General features: G+C 40.7%; 1 pseudogene; it reads right to left on the bottom strand.

Annotated features, from left to right (window-relative positions):
* LOC113714091 (flotillin-like protein 3) overlaps positions 1–20,785 on the bottom strand; it is a 100,136-nt pseudogene that overhangs the window by 69,682 nt on the left and 9,669 nt on the right.

Raw genomic sequence — 20,785 nt, 5'->3', positions numbered from 1 at the left:
GGGTCAGGATGGTACTTCTTTAGCATCGAGACGTGAAATACATCGTGGATTCGAGATAGACTGGATGGCAGTTCCAATCGATACGCGACCGCTCCAACCCTCTGAAGGATCTTGTAGGGTCCGACGTACCGTGGTTGAAGCTTCTTTCCTTTCCCCGTTGTCAGACTTCGTAAGGGTGTGATCTTAAGAAATACTTGATCTCCAACTTCAAATTCTAAATCCTTCCTTCGGTTATCCGCGTAGCTCTTCTGGCGACTCTGGGCGGTTTGAAGCCGTTGCCTTATCAACTTGACCTTCTCGTGAGCCTCTTCCATCCATGGAATAGTCGTCGGGTCCAGTGCCTTCTTTTCACCAACTTCGTCCCAGTAAATCGGTGAGCGACACTTGCGTCCGTAAAGAGCTTCGTACGGAGCCATTTGAATCGACGAATGAAAGCTATTGTTGTACGCGAACTCCACCAAGGTCATGTGCTGACCCCAACTGCCTCCAAAGTCCAAGATGCACGTTCGCAGCATGTCCTCGAGAGTTTGAATTGTCCGTTCTGACTGGCCATCCGTCTGAGGATGATAAGTAGTGCTCAAGTTGAGTTTCGTCCCCAGGGTTTCTTGGAACTTCTGCCAAAATCGCGACACAAACCGTGGATCCCGATCGGAAACGATGCTCACAGGAACACCGTGTAGTCTTACTACTTCGTCCATGTACAGTCGGGCCAACTGATCCATTGAGTACTTCATGTTCACCGGCAAGAAATGGGCCGATTTGGTTAATCGATCAACGATCACCCAAACGGCATCGTGTCCCCTTTGCGTCCTTGGTAAACCTGAAACGAAGTCCATAGTGATGTTTTCCCACTTCCACTCGGGTATCTCCAAGGGTTGTAACAAACCCGATGGTTTTTGATGCTCCGCCTTCACTTGCTGGCAAATGAGACATTTCTGCACGTACTGCACGATTTCCCTCTTCATATTATCCCACCAGTAAGTTCCTTTTAGGTCTTGATACATCTTGCTGCTACCCGGATGGATTGTATACTTGGACCGATGAGCTTCCTCTAGAATTTCTGCTTTCAATGACTCGTCCTTTGGTACTACAATTCGATTCCGATACTTCAGAAGACCCTCAGGACTTAAATTGAAGTCCGTAGTTTCTCCCTTTTCCAATTTCTCTCTCCACTTCCGAACCATCACATCCTCGCCTTGCGCCTCTTTTATATGTTCCAGTAGAGTGGATGTAACCCTAATATTGCCAAATATCACCTTATAGCTCCCAAGACAGGGTTTCCACTCGCACACGAATTCTAGTAAATCCCATTCCTTAATCATTAGCCCTGCTACTTGCACTTTACGACTCAAGGCATCCGCTACTACATTTGCCTTTCCCGGATGGTAGTTGATTGTACAATCGTAGTCCTCTAGAAATTCCATCCATCGCCGTTGTCTCATATTCAGTTCCTTCTGGGAAAAGAGGTACCTAAGACTCTTGTGATCCGAAAACACTTCGAAGGTCACCCCATATAGGTAATGCCTCCACTTTTTCAAAGCAAACACAACTGCAGCTAATTCTAGATCGTGAGTCGGATAGTTCTGCTCGTGAAGCTTCAATTTCCTAGAGGCAAAAGCAATCACATTCCGGTTCTGCATCAAAACACATCCCAATCCTTCTCGCGACGCGTCTGCATATACTGCAAACCCGTCCACTCCATTTGGCAAGACCAGTACTGGAGCCATGGTCAATCTTTTCTTTAATTCCTGAAAACTCGTTTCGCATCGGCCGTTCCAGATAAACTGGCCATGTTTCTTTGTCAAGTCAGTTAGAGGTCCTGCCAGTTTGAAAAAATCCTTAATGAACCTTCGGTAGTACCCAGCTAGCCCTAGAAAGCTACGAATTTCCGTGGGGGTTTCTGGCCTCTTCCAATTTGTCACGGCCTCAACCTTCGCCGGGTCCACCGAAATACCTTCATGAGAGATCACGTGCCCTAGAAATGCCACTTTCTCCAACCAGAACTCGCATTTGCTAAACTTGGCGTATAGCTGATGTTCCCTCAAGGTCTGCAACACCACTCTCAAATGTTCCTCATGCTCCTCACGTGACTTAGAGTAGACCAAAATGTCGTCAATGAACACCACGACAAACCGGTCTAGATAGGGTTTAAAAACCCTATGCATTAGGTCCATGAAGGCGGCGGGAGCATTAGTCAATCCAAAGGGCATAACGGCGAACTCGTAATGCCCGTATCTCGAGTTGAAAGCAGTTTTCGGAATGTCCTCCTTCCTAATCAACAACTGGTAGTATCCCTGTCGGAGGTCCAACTTCGAGAAGACCACTGCTCCTTGCAGCTGGTCAAACAACTCGTCGATGTGGGGCAGTGGATACTTATTCTTGATCGTCATGTTGTTCAGCCCCCTATAGTCAATACACATCCTCAAAGTTCCATCCTTTTTCTTCACGAATAGAACAGGAGCTCCCCAAGGAGACTCACTCTCGTGGATGAATCCCCGCTCCAAAAGGTCTTGTAATTGCAACTTAAGCTCTTTAAGTTCTGCAGGCGCCATTCGGTAAGGGGTTTTGGAGATAGGTGCGGTTCCAGGTAAAAGATCTATTCGGAATTCTATCTCCCTTTCCGGAGGTAAGGCCACTAACTCATCAGGAAACACATCCGGAAATTCCCTCACTATGGCCACGTCTTCCACTTTTAACTTATCCGTAGGGGTATTAATTAAGAAGGCCAAAAATCCTTGCGCCCCTCTACTTATCAATTTCCTAGCTCGAATGCCCGAAATGAGAGCAGATGAGGCTAACCTACCCCTTATATCTAACCTTAAGGTTGCCTCGCCAGGAATGCGAAATTCAACTATTTTCGTTTTACAGTCCAGTTGGGCGTTATATTTGGCTAACCAGTCCATTCCCAAAATCACGTCGTACCCTGTAATGGACAAGCTAATCAGGTCTCCTAAAAACCTCCTTTCACCTACCCATACGTCGCAATCCCTATAAACCATACTAGTCACCAAACGTTGACTCCCCGTAGGTGTACTAACCTCTAAGTCATATGGTAAGCTAGCAGGTTTTATATCGATGCCACACATGAAATCAGGGTTAACAAACGAATGAGTGGCACCAGGATCAATTAAAACTTTGGCAAAGCGGTGGAAAATAGGGATCGTACCTTCCACCACCTCGGAAGACTCTGGGATCTGGTGAGGCTCTAAGGAATATACCCTAGCCGGCACTTTTGGTTTGGATCCGTCTCCCTTGGCCGGTCCAGTATTGGTCCTCGACGGTAGTTGGCTCCCCTTTCCGTCTTGTTTCAGGACCGGACATGTAGCCAGCTGATGGTCTGCACTTCCACACCGCAGACATTTCCCCAATTTCCTCCAGCAATTGTCCTCTGTGTGGTTTGTCTTCCCACAGTGTCCACAGGGACCACGAGGTGCAGAAGCCGAGCCACTCTGAACGTTTCCCCTCGGTCCTCGCACAGCTTGTCCACCCCTAAACGGAGTCCCTCTACCTGCTCCGGACTGTCGACCACCACCCATGCCTCGTCCAATTTTGGAGGGAGTGCTCTTCTCACCCTGTCCAGAAGTACTCCCAGGAAAGCCACGCTTCTTGGCTTGGAAATTTCGGACCTGAAGCCGTGCACTCTCAACCCGTTGGGCTTTTTCCATTGCCTCGCTAAACGTGATAATTTGAGCCGCCACGAGGTCCTTCTGGATCTCAACGTTCAAGCCCTGAATGAAGCGCCTCACTCGTCGTTGCTCAGTCATGATTAACTCTGGCGCGAATTTGGACAGGCGGGTAAACTGGCTCTCATACTCCGCCACCGTCTGAGCCCCTTGCCGGAGCCGGATAAACTCGTCCTCCTTCCTCTCCTGAACTAGAGGAGGGAAAAACTTGGCATTAAATTCCCGGATGAAGTTCACCCACGTTCTCGGAGTCTGCTCTCGCTCCCATTTTTGTCTAATCACGTTCCACCAGGAACGGGCAGCCCCTTCAAGTTGAAACACGGCAAAAGTGACCTGCCGTTCGTCCGGGTAGTGTAGGGCCGCGAATATATCAACCATTTTCTCCAGCCATTTCTCGGCGACGTCAGGGTCGGGTCCCCCAATAAACTTTGGTGGGGAAAACTTTTGAAAACGCTCAAGAGCTCTATCCTCGCTCTCAACGTGGTTACCAGGATTTCCGGGGTTAGGGTTTGGGTTTTGGCCCTGTTGTTGCACTACTTGTGCAAGTAGGTTGGTCATTTGCTGCATAGCAGCAGCTATTTGCACATTAGGGTCTATTTGGGGTTCAGGATTCGGTCCAGTAGAAGCTTCCCCCGTTTCCCTAACTGGTGTGGGTTGCCTAATACCGCGCCCACGTCCCCGACCACTTCGCGTTCCTTCCATAAGATATACTTGGTCTAGGCAAGATTACTAAACCAAAGCAGTAACAAAGCATATAAGTAGCAAATAAACTTTCACTTAGCACATAACGATGCATTTCAAACAAGATCAAAAGCACACATATATACGAGCCAAACATATATACAAGCAGTCAGTCAGGTAAGGCCAAAGCACGTACGTACACAAAAGATCCACCTGAGGATAGGCCTATCAAAAGAGATTTACACGTAGCTAACTCTACATCCAAAACGGTTAGCTAAGGCTCTATCCCTATCCCTATGTACACACAAGAGCCACCACTAGCCAAAAGAAGCCTCTAAGATCAAGGCCTAATCAGTCGCCGGGGTCTGAGACCCAGGCGATGGGGTAGACTCCTCCCCAGCCTCGGCCCCAGCATACGAGGCCTCGTCACTAGACTCCTCGAGTCCGTCGTCGCATAGGTTAAGGATCGCCTCAGCACGACCCCTGACCTTACGAGCTCGCTTAGTCTCGCGCTCGCGTGCATCTCTCAACTGATCACATAGATCATCAACTCTTTCCTCGACCTCTTGCACGTCATATTCTAGCTCTTTAATACGCGAGGCTTGCTTCTCATTGGTCGCCTTAGCCTGAGTCACCTCAGCTTCCAACGCAGCAACCACAGCTTCCAGCTTAGTATTTTCCTTAGCAAACTCCTCGCGTTCCTTTGCCACCGATAAAACTAGTGTATTTGGGTAGGCAAAGTTTCTACGACACCCACACTGTCGAACGCGGCTGGCCGGGCTCGAACGGACCACGGCCCCCTTCTGCCTAAGTTGATACTTAATCGGCGGCAACGTGCTATGAGGACGATCTCCTGCCGGACGGTCACTCGGGTCACCACTGGCATCCATCCTATAGCAAAGGAATAAATAACATGAATAACCTTAAAACCCATAATCAATAAAACCCTCAAGTCGAGCACTTCTATTACACCCAGGCTAATTCAAACCTAGGCTCTGATACCACCTGTGACAGCCCCACCTTCCCCTAAGGCGAACCAAAGGGGTTAGCGGACTGCCTGCCCAGCTCTCGCCAGGACTAACGGTACGGTTTACGTCAATCTAAAACGTTCCGGAACATAACATCGCGCGCAAACAAGTCAAAACACGAAATAAAATAAAACGAAAGAAAAACCGGAAGCCGAAATTTATCTAAATCATAGCCAAGCATATATATACAACGGAAATCAACATTTACAACCATAATGGCATGCCAAAACTATTCATTAAGGAGTACACATTCGATTTGCCTATCAAAAGGAAATGAACCCGTTATACATTAGGGTTTCACTTCAAGAGCTATACAAAAGACATTTACAAGCTCGGTATGGCAATTGACTATCCAGTCCATTTTCAAAAGCAATTATATCCCTGTAAGGAAAACAAATAACACGGAATGAGCCAAAGCCCAGTGGTATACCACCCAATAAGCAATCAAAGTCATATAAGAATGAACCTTCATTTAAAGTGCACAAATAAGCAATGAAGCAAAACAGTAAAAGGATACGGTCGGCTCTCAAGAGCCCAATTCCACGCTTGTAATCTTGATCCAACCCCATTGACCCTCCGTCAATGTTAAAAGTACCAAACCGTAGACTACACTTTACTTCCATTCCTTCCACCTATCATACCCCAACCGGGCCCGCACTCCATTCAGTAATATTTTTGGTAATACTCGAGTTTACCGGAACCAAGGGTCTCATTACCACAAGGTTCCCCAGTACAGTCCCCGTGGCATGATAATTTTCACGACCAAGCCCTCGCCGGCTCGATCCAATTAACTACCATGCGGGGTTGAGCTCATAAATGCAGTAAAGCCATTGGATACTCGTCCAACGACACCAAATTAGTTTCCATGAATGGAATGCAGTATTTCATATATCCAGTGCAGTATTTCAGTAAAACAATCAATAGCCACGAATAAAGTCATGAGGGGTGAGGGCGATCAAGTACACCCTCACCTCAATCATTTCCAATAACCAAATAAGCCTTCAAGGCATCAAATACACATAGCACAAAGCCACATTATAACAAGTAAGTGAGTAGTATACTCACCAAGTAAGTAAGTGGTATTTCATGTACCACGATCACCAAGCCGTCGTGCACTACCTTCAAGCCCTAGAACATATAACACATACAATGAGACTCGATAACGAGTCATATAGCAACGCTAAACACAACCCCAATAGGGTTTCATATACATAAGTGTGCATAATAGCAAACCAGAAATTCGAAAATGGCCTTAGCCATGGCCCCCATATAGAAAACTGTTTTACACTCATTATGCGGTAATGGCACAACTCTCATTACGAATATCGGTTGGGGGTGTAAGACCCACCGTTTCGAAGCTATGGAACAGGGCTACAATAATGTAGAAGACCACTCAATCCAGTTCCTAGCTTAACTAGGTCGAAAATGCCAAATACTAACCCAGAATTCCTAAAACAGGTTCGCAAAACACAAAAAACTGTAATCGGTATATCTCAGTCCTTACAAGTCCAAATGCCGAAATTCCAAAGGCATATGTTAGCTAAGACACTCAGCTACATTTCATAAGAAGACACCAACTCCAAAATCCAAACCAATTCCAGTCAAAATAGCCAATTACTATCGCAGTTTTCGCATTCTGCTCAAAGCAGAACAGCTACAGTAATTTCGTCATAACTCATTCTACATTAATCCAAATGACCTGAAATTTTGTAGGAACATCAACCTCATCAATACCTACAACTTTCATGTTTTGAGCAAAGTCAAATTCGGCCTCTAACATAGTGATCTAAAACCGGACAGAATTGGGGCTTCAAGAACCCTAACTTTCCAATTTTCCATCCAAATCCAAAATTAGTTGCATTTAACCACATTTGACATCCACTAGAGCCATTTCCAACCATTACAATTCATCATACAAGCCCCCAACATCAAGATCATATTAAACCAGAAAAATTCCCAATAAAATAAAAACTTCACCATAACAAGCCAAATCAAGAAATAAATCACATTTTCACACACTCATGCCACTTCTAAGCATCATATGACCATTATTAGAGGTAGTAGGGTGTTCAAGCAACACTTGCCAAGAAATCAAGAGAAAGAGGGATGTAGGACACCTTTGCTCTTCAAACAAAGTTCACCAAACAACTTGCTAGCACTAGAAGGAAGAAATTTATGGAGTAAAAACTAAGTTAAGCAAGTGGTTTAGTTGATTTGAGCTTGGAGTTGGCTAGAATATTGAAGAGTTTTGTCTTTCTTCTTGCTTAGGGAGGGCCGGCCATGGAGGAAGAAAATGAGAGAATTTTTGGTGAATTTTTTGAAGATATTTACTTATTTGGGTCAAAAGTCAAAAAATGTCAAAAGGTGAATAGTAACTCTTAAAGTAAGACTAATGACATGGTGACAAGTGGCACTACATTAAATGCAATCTTATCATTTCTTTTCTCTCTCACATCAATCACTTCACACACACTACTTATCTCTTAACACCCGATAAATTTATAACAGTATCCGAAACTTAACCTTATTGGCCGAATTTTTCCGAACTTTTCGCACTAGTGGGTCCCACGTCCATTATTTATCCTTAATTTTCTAAAAACTCGCCAATGCTAGAAAAATCATCTTAAAACTATAATTGCTCATAAAATCCTCTCAAAAAATATTTCTAAGCCAGAAAATGCAAAGTTATGCAATTAAAGGGGAAATAACCCTAGGAAAAATAATTAGGGTTTTACGGGCTCTCACATATTGGCCAACTCAGATAAATATACCTTTAAAATTAGAAAATGTGTCACTATTTCTAATTTCACTTTTCACTAGCGAACCATATTAAAATGATGTAAACATAATTATTACTTATGTTTCTAAGGACAGTGTGCATCGTTAAGGAATTGGTTTGTACAACCAAATAACAAAATTGAAATGTAAAAATTTACTGCATTGATGAAATAAAATTGCTCTAGCCAACTTAGGAATCTTGATTATATTTACTTGTAAAATAAGGAAGTGCTTCAGTGCTTCTAAAGTTTTTCACTAACAAACTGTTATAAAAAGAAAATTATTATGAAATAATCAAATAATTATGGATATCTATCACATTCATCTCATCCCTTAAATAATAACAATTTATTACTATTCTGATAAGAATTATAGTTAGTTGATGTACCTTGAACTCTTCTATACTCCCCTATAAATAGGGGTCACCCTCTCTTGTATCTAATATAGAGAACTCAAGTTCATTTGAGTGAATAAAAAAATAGTTCTTTTTTCTTGACTATTTTTCTCTTTTCTTTTTCTTGTGTTCGTTAATTTTCCTGATTTTCTTAGTGCAGTGCCCACATAGCCATTCAGCAAGCTCCAAGTAATACTAGTGCAAGTCAAGCTAGGGGGAAAAAAAATCCGGAAATGAAACTTAAGCTCAAAACCAGAAAAACAGTTTTGACGTCATTTTGCGGTAATGGTACCAAAGGCGTTATGATTGGCGGAAGAAGGTCCAAGACCCACCGTTTCGAAGATAAGAGATAGGTCTACAACAATGTAGAAGGCCACTCAGTCCAAATCCTAGCACAACTAGGTCAAATGTGCCAAATACTCAACCGGAAACACCAAAAACAGGTTTACAAATCACATAATGCTGTAATTACTATAACTCAGTCTATACAGGTCCAAATGCTGAAATTCCAAAGGCATATGGTAGCTAAGACATCCAGCTACATTTCATCAGAAGACACCAACACCTAAATCCAAAGCAATTCCAGTCAAAATGGCCAAATACAAGTGCAGTTTTCGCATTCTGATCAACCCAGAACAGCAACAGTAAAATCGGCATATCTCACTCTACACTAATCCAAATGACCTGAAATTTTACAGGCACTTCAAACTCATCAATACCTACAACTTTCATGTTTTGAGCAAAGTCCAATTCGGCCTCTAACATGGTGAAATAAATTCGGGCAGAATGAAGAACTACAAAACCTAATTTTCTGAAATTTCTTCCAAAACAGAAATTGATTGCACTTAATCACTTTTTCCACCTCCTAGAGTCATTAAACATCATTTCCAATCATCATACATGACCACCCAATCATATCCCTATGAAAACAGAAAAATCCCCAAAAATAATAAAACTTCACCAATTCAACCAAACTCAAGAAATAATCCATGAAATTGCATCTTATAACACCACTAATCATGAATTGAACATCATTAGAGGAAGGAGAGGTGTTCATCCACCACTTACCTTAGCAAAACAAGAGGGAGAGCTACTTGTCACCTTAAGCTTCCAAACAACTTCACCAAACAACTCACTATCACTAAAAGAAGAGGTTTTATGGAGTAGAAACTAGATCAAGCAAGTGTTTTGGAGGATTTGAGCTAGATAATTGCCAAACTTTGAAGAGGTTTTTTCTTCCTTCTTTGCTAGAGAGAGAATCAGCCAAGAGGTTGAAGACAAGAATGAATTTTGTGTGATTTTTAATATATTTAAGCAATTGGTCAAAAAGTCAAGAAAATGAATAGTAAGTCATAAGCTATTTCCAATACAATGGTGACACTTGTCACCTCCATAAATGCAATCTTATCTTTTCTTTTTCCTCTCACATCAATCAATTCACATCCTCTACTTATCCCTTAACACCCGATAAATTTTACACAGTATCCGGAATTTAACCTAATTGGCCGAATTTTTCCGAACTTTTCGCACTTGTGGGTCCCACGTCCGTTATATATTCTTAATTTTCTAAAAACTCTCCAATACTAGGAAAATCATTTTTAAACTATTTTTGCTCATAAACTTTATCTGGGGAATTTTTCTAATCAAGAAAATGTAGAAAAACGGGCGATTAAAAAAAATAAACCCTAGAAAATTACAAAATTTCCGGGTTCTCAAACTCATTTTTTTTTCGGGGCGTCACAATCTCCCCTCCTTAAAAGAATGTCGTCCTCGACATTCTCACTTGTACCAATCAAGTTAAGACATCCCGCACAAATCTCTCAAGAGTCAAATCAAACCCACAGTCCGGCATCCTAAACTTCAAGCCTAGGATACACTACAAAGATCTGAAGCCTAGGCTCTGATACCAACTGTGACGGCCCCACCTCCCCCTAAGGCAAACCAGAGGGTTCGGTGGGCCGCCTGCCCATCTCTCGCCGGGACTCAGTCGATCACTACAATCCTCAAATGAATTACAATATAAATCTCAAATATACATCACATGGTCCACAAACATACATCCAAGTCTCCAATAATTACATGTCACAAATGCAGCGGAAACTGATTCCAATCGTGGAATGTATACTTACATCCATATCAATTTCAAATATTTATACAAGACCAACTCGTACATAAAATAGATCCAAACTTAAACTGTACACGATATAAGCCATCCAGTCACGTGAATAAGCACAACAAGCCCTTCCTTCGCCTTGAGCCCTGTGGGGGGGAATAAAACATTTTTGGGGTGAGCTAAAAGCCCAGTGAGTAACCAGTAAAATCAGTAATCAAATAGTTTTCACAAAAATTCATTTCATTGATGTCATGGTTCAGAAATCAGATGTACGTATTTTTGCTCTCGTGAGCCAGTGAAATCATTGTAATGTTTTAGAAGTTCAATAAGTAACCGGGGGTAAAAATGTAATTTTGTTACAGGTCAACATTTGCACAGTGAGAGTAAAACAAAAGCAGAAAATGACACCACATGGTAATTCCACAAAGCTCAATGAGCTAAAATCTCAATAAGGTTCCGAACATGAAATTTCATAACAAAGCCAACACATTAACCATCAATAATCAATAATTCAAGAAACATTTACAATGGAAAGCGATAGTAACATATTCATTAAAAGGATACCGCTCACATGGAGCTATTCATTTGTTCGTTCCCCTGACATTTCCCCTTATTCCTCCAATTATTTGAAATTTTCATTTTTATAAATAAACCCTCGTTCATCTTTTTATTCGTTCATCCCCTTTTCCGGACGTTGACCGGACTCCACCCATCCGACGTTGGCCGGACTCCACCCATCCGGACGTAGCCGGACTACAAGGTAATACTCGAGTATACCAAATTCACCCAGGGTCACCATATCGCCCGACCGAGTCCGCTTCTGGCTCGAGTCGATCGGTAACGAAGGGCAGTGGCCAGTTCAGCCAAAAGGCTTACATCATGCGCAACTAGCATTTAATCATTAATCATTGAAAATTCATATTTATTTAGGTCGAGTGCGATAAAGTACACACTCGCCTAGAAAACTCGTTTTAACAATCATCGAAAGTACTTAACACATTTTCAATTAATAATGACAAGCCAATAAGTCAAGAATTACAGCAACCAAGGGACACTCATATGCAAGTACGCATGATATGCAAGAAAACAGTTCAAAAGTAACTTTTGGAAACAGTTTAAAAGTAAATAATGCAGGAAACGGTTCATAAAGAACTTCAGAAATAGTTTGAGGTCACTCACCTCAATGGCTCAGAAATCATCCATCATGTATCATTGCCTTGCTCAAACCCAAGTCTTAGATCACAAACTCAATGCAAACAAATCCTTTAAAAGTTCGGACAGCACTTCCCCTACATTTGCTAACTTTTCCAGCCATCATGGCTTCATTATTTCCTCAGCCAGTCCCAAAGGTACACACACAACAACAAGTTCATCCATAGCCATTCAGCAAGCTCCAAGTAATACTAGTGCAAGTCAAGCTAGGGGGAAAAAAAATCCGGAAATGAAACTTAAGCTCAAAACCAGAAAAACAGTTTTGACGTCATTTTGCGGTAATGGTACCAAAGGCGTTATGATTGGCGGAAGAAGGTCCAAGACCCACCGTTTCGAAGATAAGAGATAGGTCTACAACAATGTAGAAGGCCACTCAGTCCAAATCCTAGCACAACTAGGTCAAATGTGCCAAATACTCAACCGGAAACACCAAAAACAGGTTTACAAATCACATAATGCTGTAATTACTATAACTCAGTCTATACAGGTCCAAATGCTGAAATTCCAAAGGCATATGGTAGCTAAGACATCCAGCTACATTTCATCAGAAGACACCAACACCTAAATCCAAAGCAATTCCAGTCAAAATGGCCAAATACAAGTGCAGTTTTCGCATTCTGATCAACCCAGAACAGCAACAGTAAAATCGGCATATCTCACTCTACACTAATCCAAATGACCTGAAATTTTACAGGCACTTCAAACTCATCAATACCTACAACTTTCATGTTTTGAGCAAAGTCCAATTCGGCCTCTAACATGGTGAAATAAATTCGGGCAGAATGAAGAACTACAAAACCTAATTTTCTGAAATTTCTTCCAAAACAGAAATTGATTGCACTTAATCACTTTTTCCACCTCCTAGAGTCATTAAACATCATTTCCAATCATCATACATGACCACCCAATCATATCCCTATGAAAACAGAAAAATCCCCAAAAATAATAAAACTTCACCAATTCAACCAAACTCAAGAAATAATCCATGAAATTGCATCTTATAACACCACTAATCATGAATTGAACATCATTAGAGGAAGGAGAGGTGTTCATCCACCACTTACCTTAGCAAAACAAGAGGGAGAGCTACTTGTCACCTTAAGCTTCCAAACAACTTCACCAAACAACTCACTATCACTAAAAGAAGAGGTTTTATGGAGTAGAAACTAGATCAAGCAAGTGTTTTGGAGGATTTGAGCTAGATAATTGCCAAACTTTGAAGAGGTTTTTTCTTCCTTCTTTGCTAGAGAGAGAATCAGCCAAGAGGTTGAAGACAAGAATGAATTTTGTGTGATTTTTAATATATTTAAGCAATTGGTCAAAAAGTCAAGAAAATGAATAGTAAGTCATAAGCTATTTCCAATACAATGGTGACACTTGTCACCTCCATAAATGCAATCTTATCTTTTCTTTTTCCTCTCACATCAATCAATTCACATCCTCTACTTATCCCTTAACACCCGATAAATTTTACACAGTATCCGGAATTTAACCTAATTGGCCGAATTTTTCCGAACTTTTCGCACTTGTGGGTCCCACGTCCGTTATATATTCTTAATTTTCTAAAAACTCTCCAATACTAGGAAAATCATTTTTAAACTATTTTTGCTCATAAACTTTATCTGGGGAATTTTTCTAATCAAGAAAATGTAGAAAAACGGGCGATTAAAAAAAATAAACCCTAGAAAATTACAAAATTTCCGGGTTCTCAAACTCATTTTTTTTTCGGGGCGTCACAATCTCCCCTCCTTAAAAGAATGTCGTCCTCGACATTCTCACTTGTACCAATCAAGTTAAGACATCCCGCACAAATCTCTCAAGAGTCAAATCAAACCCACAGTCCGGCATCCTAAACTTCAAGCCTAGGATACACTACAAAGATCTGAAGCCTAGGCTCTGATACCAACTGTGACGGCCCCACCTCCCCCTAAGGCAAACCAGAGGGTTCGGTGGGCCGCCTGCCCATCTCTCGCCGGGACTCAGTCGATCACTACAATCCTCAAATGAATTACAATATAAATCTCAAATATACATCACATGGTCCACAAACATACATCCAAGTCTCCAATAATTACATGTCACAAATGCAGCGGAAACTGATTCCAATCGTGGAATGTATACTTACATCCATATCAATTTCAAATATTTATACAAGACCAACTCGTACATAAAATAGATCAAAACTTAAACTGTACACGATATAAGCCATCCAGTCACGTGAATAAGCACAACAAGCCCTTCCTTCGCCTTGAGCCCTGTGGGGGGGAATAAAACATTTTTGGGGTGAGCTAAAAGCCCAGTGAGTAACCAGTAAAATCAGTAATCAAATAGTTTTCACAAAAATTCATTTCATTGATGTCATGGTTCAGAAATCAGATGTACGTATTTTTGCTCTCGTGAGCCAGTGAAATCATTGTAATGTTTTAGAAGTTCAATAAGTAACCGGGGGTAAAAATGTAATTTTGTTACAGGTCAACATTTGCACAGTGAGAGTAAAACAAAAGCAGAAAATGACACCACATGGTAATTCCACAAAGCTCAATGAGCTAAAATCTCAATAAGGTTCCGAACATGAAATTTCATAACAAAGCCAACACATTAACCATCAATAATCAATAATTCAAGAAACATTTACAATGGAAAGCGATAGTAACATATTCATTAAAAGGATACCGCTCACATGGAGCTATTCATTTGTTCGTTCCCCTGACATTTCCCCTTATTCCTCCAATTATTTGAAAATTTCATTTTTATAAATAAACCCTCGTTCATCTTTTTATTCGTTCATCCCCTTTTCCGGACGTTGACCGGACTCCACCCATCCGACGTTGGCCGGACTCCACCCATCCGGACGTAGCCGGACTACAAGGTAATACTCGAGTATACCAAATTCACCCAGGGTCACCATATCGCCCGACCGAGTCCGCTTCTGGCTCGAGTCGATCGGTAACGAAGGGCAGTGGCCAGTTCAGCCAAAAGGCTTACATCATGCGCAACTAGCATTTAATCATTAATCATTGAAAATTCATATTTATTTAGGTCGAGTGCGATAAAGTACACACTCGCCTAGAAAACTCGTTTTAACAATCATCGAAAGTACTTAACACATTTTCAATTAATAATGACAAGCCAATAAGTCAAGAATTACAGCAACCAAGGGACACTCATATGCAAGTACGCATGATATGCAAGAAAACAGTTCAAAAGTAACTTTTGGAAACAGTTTAAAAGTAAATAATGCAGGAAACGGTTCATAAAGAACTTCAGAAATAGTTTGAGGTCACTCACCTCAATGGCTCAGAAATCATCCATCATGTATCATTGCCTTGCTCAAACCCAAGTCTTAGATCACAAACTCAATGCAAACAAATCCTTTAAAAGTTCGGACAGCACTTCCCCTACATTTGCTAACTTTTCCAGCCATCATGGCTTCATTATTTCCTCAGCCAGTCCCAAAGGTACACACACAACAACAAGTTCATCCATAGCCATTCAGCAAGCTCCAAGTAATACTAGTGCAAGTCAAGCTAGGGGGAAAAAAAATCCGGAAATGAAACTTAAGCTCAAAACCAGAAAAACAGTTTTGACGTCATTTTGCGGTAATGGTACCAAAGGCGTTATGATTGGCGGAAGAAGGTCCAAGACCCACCGTTTCGAAGATAAGAGATAGGTCTACAACAATGTAGAAGGCCACTCAGTCCAAATCCTAGCACAACTAGGTCAAATGTGCCAAATACTCAACCGGAAACACCAAAAACAGGTTTACAAATCACATAATGCTGTAATTACTATAACTCAGTCTATACAGGTCCAAATGCTGAAATTCCAAAGGCATATGGTAGCTAAGACATCCAGCTACATTTCATCAGAAGACACCAACACCTAAATCCAAAGCAATTCCAGTCAAAATGGCCAAATACAAGTGCAGTTTTCGCATTCTGATCAACCCAGAACAGCAACAGTAAAATCGGCATATCTCACTCTACACTAATCCAAATGACCTGAAATTTTACAGGCACTTCAAACTCATCAATACCTACAACTTTCATGTTTTGAGCAAAGTCCAATTCGGCCTCTAACATGGTGAAATAAATTCGGGCAGAATGAAGAACTACAAAACCTAATTTTCTGAAATTTCTTCCAAAACAGAAATTGATTGCACTTAATCACTTTTTCCACCTCCTAGAGTCATTAAACATCATTTCCAATCATCATACATGACCACCCAATCATATCCCTATGAAAACAGAAAAATCCCCAAAAATAATAAAACTTCACCAATTCAACCAAACTCAAGAAATAATCCATGAAATTGCATCTTATAACACCACTAATCATGAATTGAACATCATTAGAGGAAGGAGAGGTGTTCATCCACCACTTACCTTAGCAAAACAAGAGGGAGAGCTACTTGTCACCTTAAGCTTCCAAACAACTTCACCAAACAACTCACTATCACTAAAAGAAGAGGTTTTATGGAGTAGAAACTAGATCAAGCAAGTGTTTTGGAGGATTTGAGCTAGATAATTGCCAAACTTTGAAGAGGTTTTTTCTTCCTTCTTTGCTAGAGAGAGAATCAGCCAAGAGGTTGAAGACAAGAATGAATTTTGTGTGATTTTTAATATATTTAAGCAATTGGTCAAAAAGTCAAGAAAATGAATAGTAAGTCATAAGCTATTTCCAATACAATGGTGACACTTGTCACCTCCATAAATGCAATCTTATCTTTTCTTTTTCCTCTCACATCAATCAATTCACATCCTCTACTTATCCCTTAACACCCGATAAATTTTACACAGTATCCGGAATTTAACCTAATTGGCCGAATTTTTCCGAACTTTTCGCACTTGTGGGTCCCACGTCCGTTATATATTCTTAATTTTCTAAAAACTCTCCAATACTAGGAAAATCATTTTTAAACTATTTTTGCTCATAAACTTTATCTGGGGAATTTTTCTAATCAAGAAAATGTAGAAAAACGGGCGATTAAAAAAAATAAACCCTAGAAAATTACAAAATTTCCGGGTTCTCAAACTCATTTTTTTTTCGGGGCGTCACAATCTCCCCTCCTTAAAAGAATGTCGTCCTCGACATTCTCACTTGTACCAATCAAGTTAAGACATCCCGCACAAATCTCTCAAGAGTCAAATCAAACCCACAGTCCGGCATCCTAAACTTCAAGCCTAGGATACACTACAAAGATCTGAAGCCTAGGCTCTGATACCAACTGTGACGGCCCCACCTCCCCCTAAGGCAAACCAGAGGGTTCGGTGGGCCGCCTGCCCATCTCTCGCCGGGACTCAGTCGATCACTACAATCCTCAAATGAATTACAATATAAATCTCAAATATACATCACATGGTCCACAAACATACATCCAAGTCTCCAATAATTACATGTCACAAATGCAGCGGAAACTGATTCCAATCGTGGAATGTATACTTACATCCATATCAATTTCAAATATTTATACAAGACCAACTCGTACATAAAATAGATCCAAACTTAAACTGTACACGATATAAGCCATCCAGTCACGTGAATAAGCACAACAAGCCCTTCCTTCGCCTTGAGCCCTGTGGGGGGGAATAAAACATTTTTGGGGTGAGCTAAAAGCCCAGTGAGTAACCAGTAAAATCAGTAATCAAATAGTTTTCACAAAAATTCATTTCATTGATGTCATGGTTCAGAAATCAGATGTACGTATTTTTGCTCTCGTGAGCCAGTGAAATCATTGTAATGTTTTAGAAGTTCAATAAGTAACCGGGGGTAAAAATGTAATTTTGTTACAGGTCAACATTTGCACAGTGAGAGTAAAACAAAAGCAGAAAATGACACCACATGGTAATTCCACAAAGCTCAATGAGCTAAAATCTCAATAAGGTTCCGAACATGAAATTTCATAACAAAGCCAACACATTAACCATCAATAATCAATAATTCAAGAAACATTTACAATGGAAAGCGATAGTAACATATTCATTAAAAGGATACCGCTCACATGGAGCTATTCATTTGTTCGTTCCCCTGACATTTCCCCTTATTCCTCCAATTATTTGAAATTTTCATTTTTATAAATAAACCCTCGTTCATCTTTTTATTCGTTCATCCCCTTTTCCGGACGTTGACCGGACTCCACCCATCCGACGTTGGCCGGACTCCACCCATCCGGACGTAGCCGGACTACAAGGTAATACTCGAGTATACCAAATTCACCCAGGGTCACCATATCGCCCGACCGAGTCCGCTTCTGGCTCGAGTCGATCGGTAACGAAGGGCAGTGGCCAGTTCAGCCAAAAGGCTTACATCATGCGCAACTAGCATTTAATCATTAATCATTGAAAATTCATATTTATTTAGGTCGAGTGCGATAAAGTACACACTCGCCTAGAAAACTCGTTTTAACAATCATCGAAAGTACTTAACACATTTTCAATTAATAATGACAAGCCAATAAGTCAAGAATTACAGCAACCAAGGGACACTCATATGCAAGTACGCATGATATGCAAGAAAACAGTTCAAAAGTAACTTTTGGAAACAGTTTAAAAGTAAATAATGCAGGAAACGGTTCATAAAGAACTTCAGAAATAGTTTGAGGTCACTCACCTCAATGGCTCAGAAATCATCCATCATGTATCATTGCCTTGCTCAAACCCAAGTCTTAGATCACAAACTCAATGCAAACAAATCCTTTAAAAGTTCGGACAGCACTTCCCCTACATTTGCTAACTTTTCCAGCCATCATGGCTTCATTATTTCCTCAGCCAGTCCCAAAGGTACACACACAACAACAAGTTCATCCATAGCCATTCAGCAAGCTCCAAGTAATACTAGTGCAAGTCAAGCTAGGGGGAAAAAAAATCCGGAAATGAAACTTAAGCTCAAAACCAGAAAAACAGTTTTGACGTCATTTTGCGGTAATGGTACCAAAGGCGTTATGATTGGCGGAAGAAGGTCCAAGACCCACCGTTTCGAAGATAAGAGATAGGTCTACAACAATGTAGAAGGCCACTCAGTCCAAATCCTAGCACAACTAGGTCAAATGTGCCAAATACTCAACCGGAAACACCAAAAACAGGTTTACAAATCACATAATGCTGTAATTACTATAACTCAGTCTATACAGGTCCAAATGCTGAAATTCCAAAGGCATATGGTAGCTAAGACATCCAGCTACATTTCATCAGAAGACACCAACACCTAAATCCAAAGCAATTCCAGTCAAAATGGCCAAATACAAGTGCAGTTTTCGCATTCTGATCAACCCAGAACAGCAACAGTAAAATCGGCATATCTCACTCTACACTAATCCAAATGACCTGAAATTTTACAGGCACTTCAAACTCATCAATACCTACAACTTTCATGTTTTGAGCAAAGTCCAATTCGGCCTCTAACATGGTGAAATAAATTCGGGCAGAATGAAGAACTACAAAACCTAATTTTCTGAAATTTCTTCCAAAACAGAAATTGATTGCACTTAATCACTTTTTCCACCTCCTAGAGTCATTAAACATCATTTCCAATCATCATACATGACCACCCAATCATATCCCTATGAAAACAGAAAAATCCCCAAAAATAATAAAACTTCACCAATTCAACCAAACTCAAGAAATAATCCATGAAATTGCATCTTATAACACCACTAATCATGAATTGAACATCATTAGAGGAAGGAGAGGTGTTCATCCACCACTTACCTTAGCAAAACAAGAGGGAGAGCTACTTGTCACCTTAAGCTTCCAAACAACTTCACCAAACAACTCACTATCACTAAAAGAAGAGGTTTTATGGAGTAGAAACTAGATCAAGCAAGTGTTTTGGAGGATTTGAGCTAGATAATTGCCAAACTTTGAAGAGGTTTTTTCTTCCTTCTTTGCTAGAGAGAGAATCAGCCAAGAGGTTGAAGACAAGAATGAATTTTGTGTGATTTTTAATATATTTAAGCAATTGGTCAAAAAGTCAAGAAAATGAATAGTAAGTCATAAGCTATTTCCAATACAATGGTGACACTTGTCACCTCCATAAATGCAATCTTATCTTTTCTTTTTCCTCTCACATCAATCAATTCACATCCTCTACTTATCCCTTAACACCCGATAAATTTTACACAGTATCCGGAATTTAACCTAATTGGCCGAATTTTTCCGAACTTTTCGCACTTGTGGGTCCCACGTCCGTTATATATTCTTAATTTTCTAAAAACTCTCCAATACTAGGAAAATCATTTTTAAACTATTTTTGCTCATAAACTTTATCTGGGGAATTTTTCTAATCAAGAAAATGTAGAAAAACGGGCGATTAAAAAAAATAAACCCTAGAAAATTACAAAATTTCCGGGTTCTCAAACTCATTTTTTTTTCGGGGCGTCACAATCTCCCCTCCTTAAAAGAATGTCGTCCTCGACATTCTCACTTGTACCAATCAAGTTAAGACATCCCGCACAAATCTCTCAAGAGTCAAATCAAACCCACAGTCCGGCATCCTAAACTTCAAGCCTAGGATACACTACAAAGATCTGAAGCCTAGGCTCTGATACCAACTGTGACGGCCCCACCTCCCCCTAAGGCAAACCAGAGGGTTCGGTGGGCCGCCTGCCCATCTCTCGCCGGGACTCAGTCGATCACTACAATCCTCAAATGAATTACAATATAAATCTCAAATATACATCACATGGTCCACAAACATACATCCAAGTCTCCAATAATTACATGTCACAAATGCAGCGGAAACTGATTCCAATCGTGGAATGTATACTTACATCCATATCAATTTCAAATATTTATACAAGACCAACTCGTACATAAAATAGATCAAAACTTAAACTGTACACGATATAAGCCATCCAGTCACGTGAATAAGCACAACAAGCCCTTCCTTCGCCTTGAGC

This window comes from Coffea arabica, chromosome 10c, assembly GCF_036785885.1.
Source record: "Coffea arabica cultivar ET-39 chromosome 10c, Coffea Arabica ET-39 HiFi, whole genome shotgun sequence".
Lineage (NCBI taxonomy): Eukaryota > Viridiplantae > Streptophyta > Magnoliopsida > Gentianales > Rubiaceae > Coffea > Coffea arabica.
The sequence above is the reverse complement of the archived record's forward strand: the minus strand, read 5'-3'. Positions and strand labels throughout refer to the sequence as shown.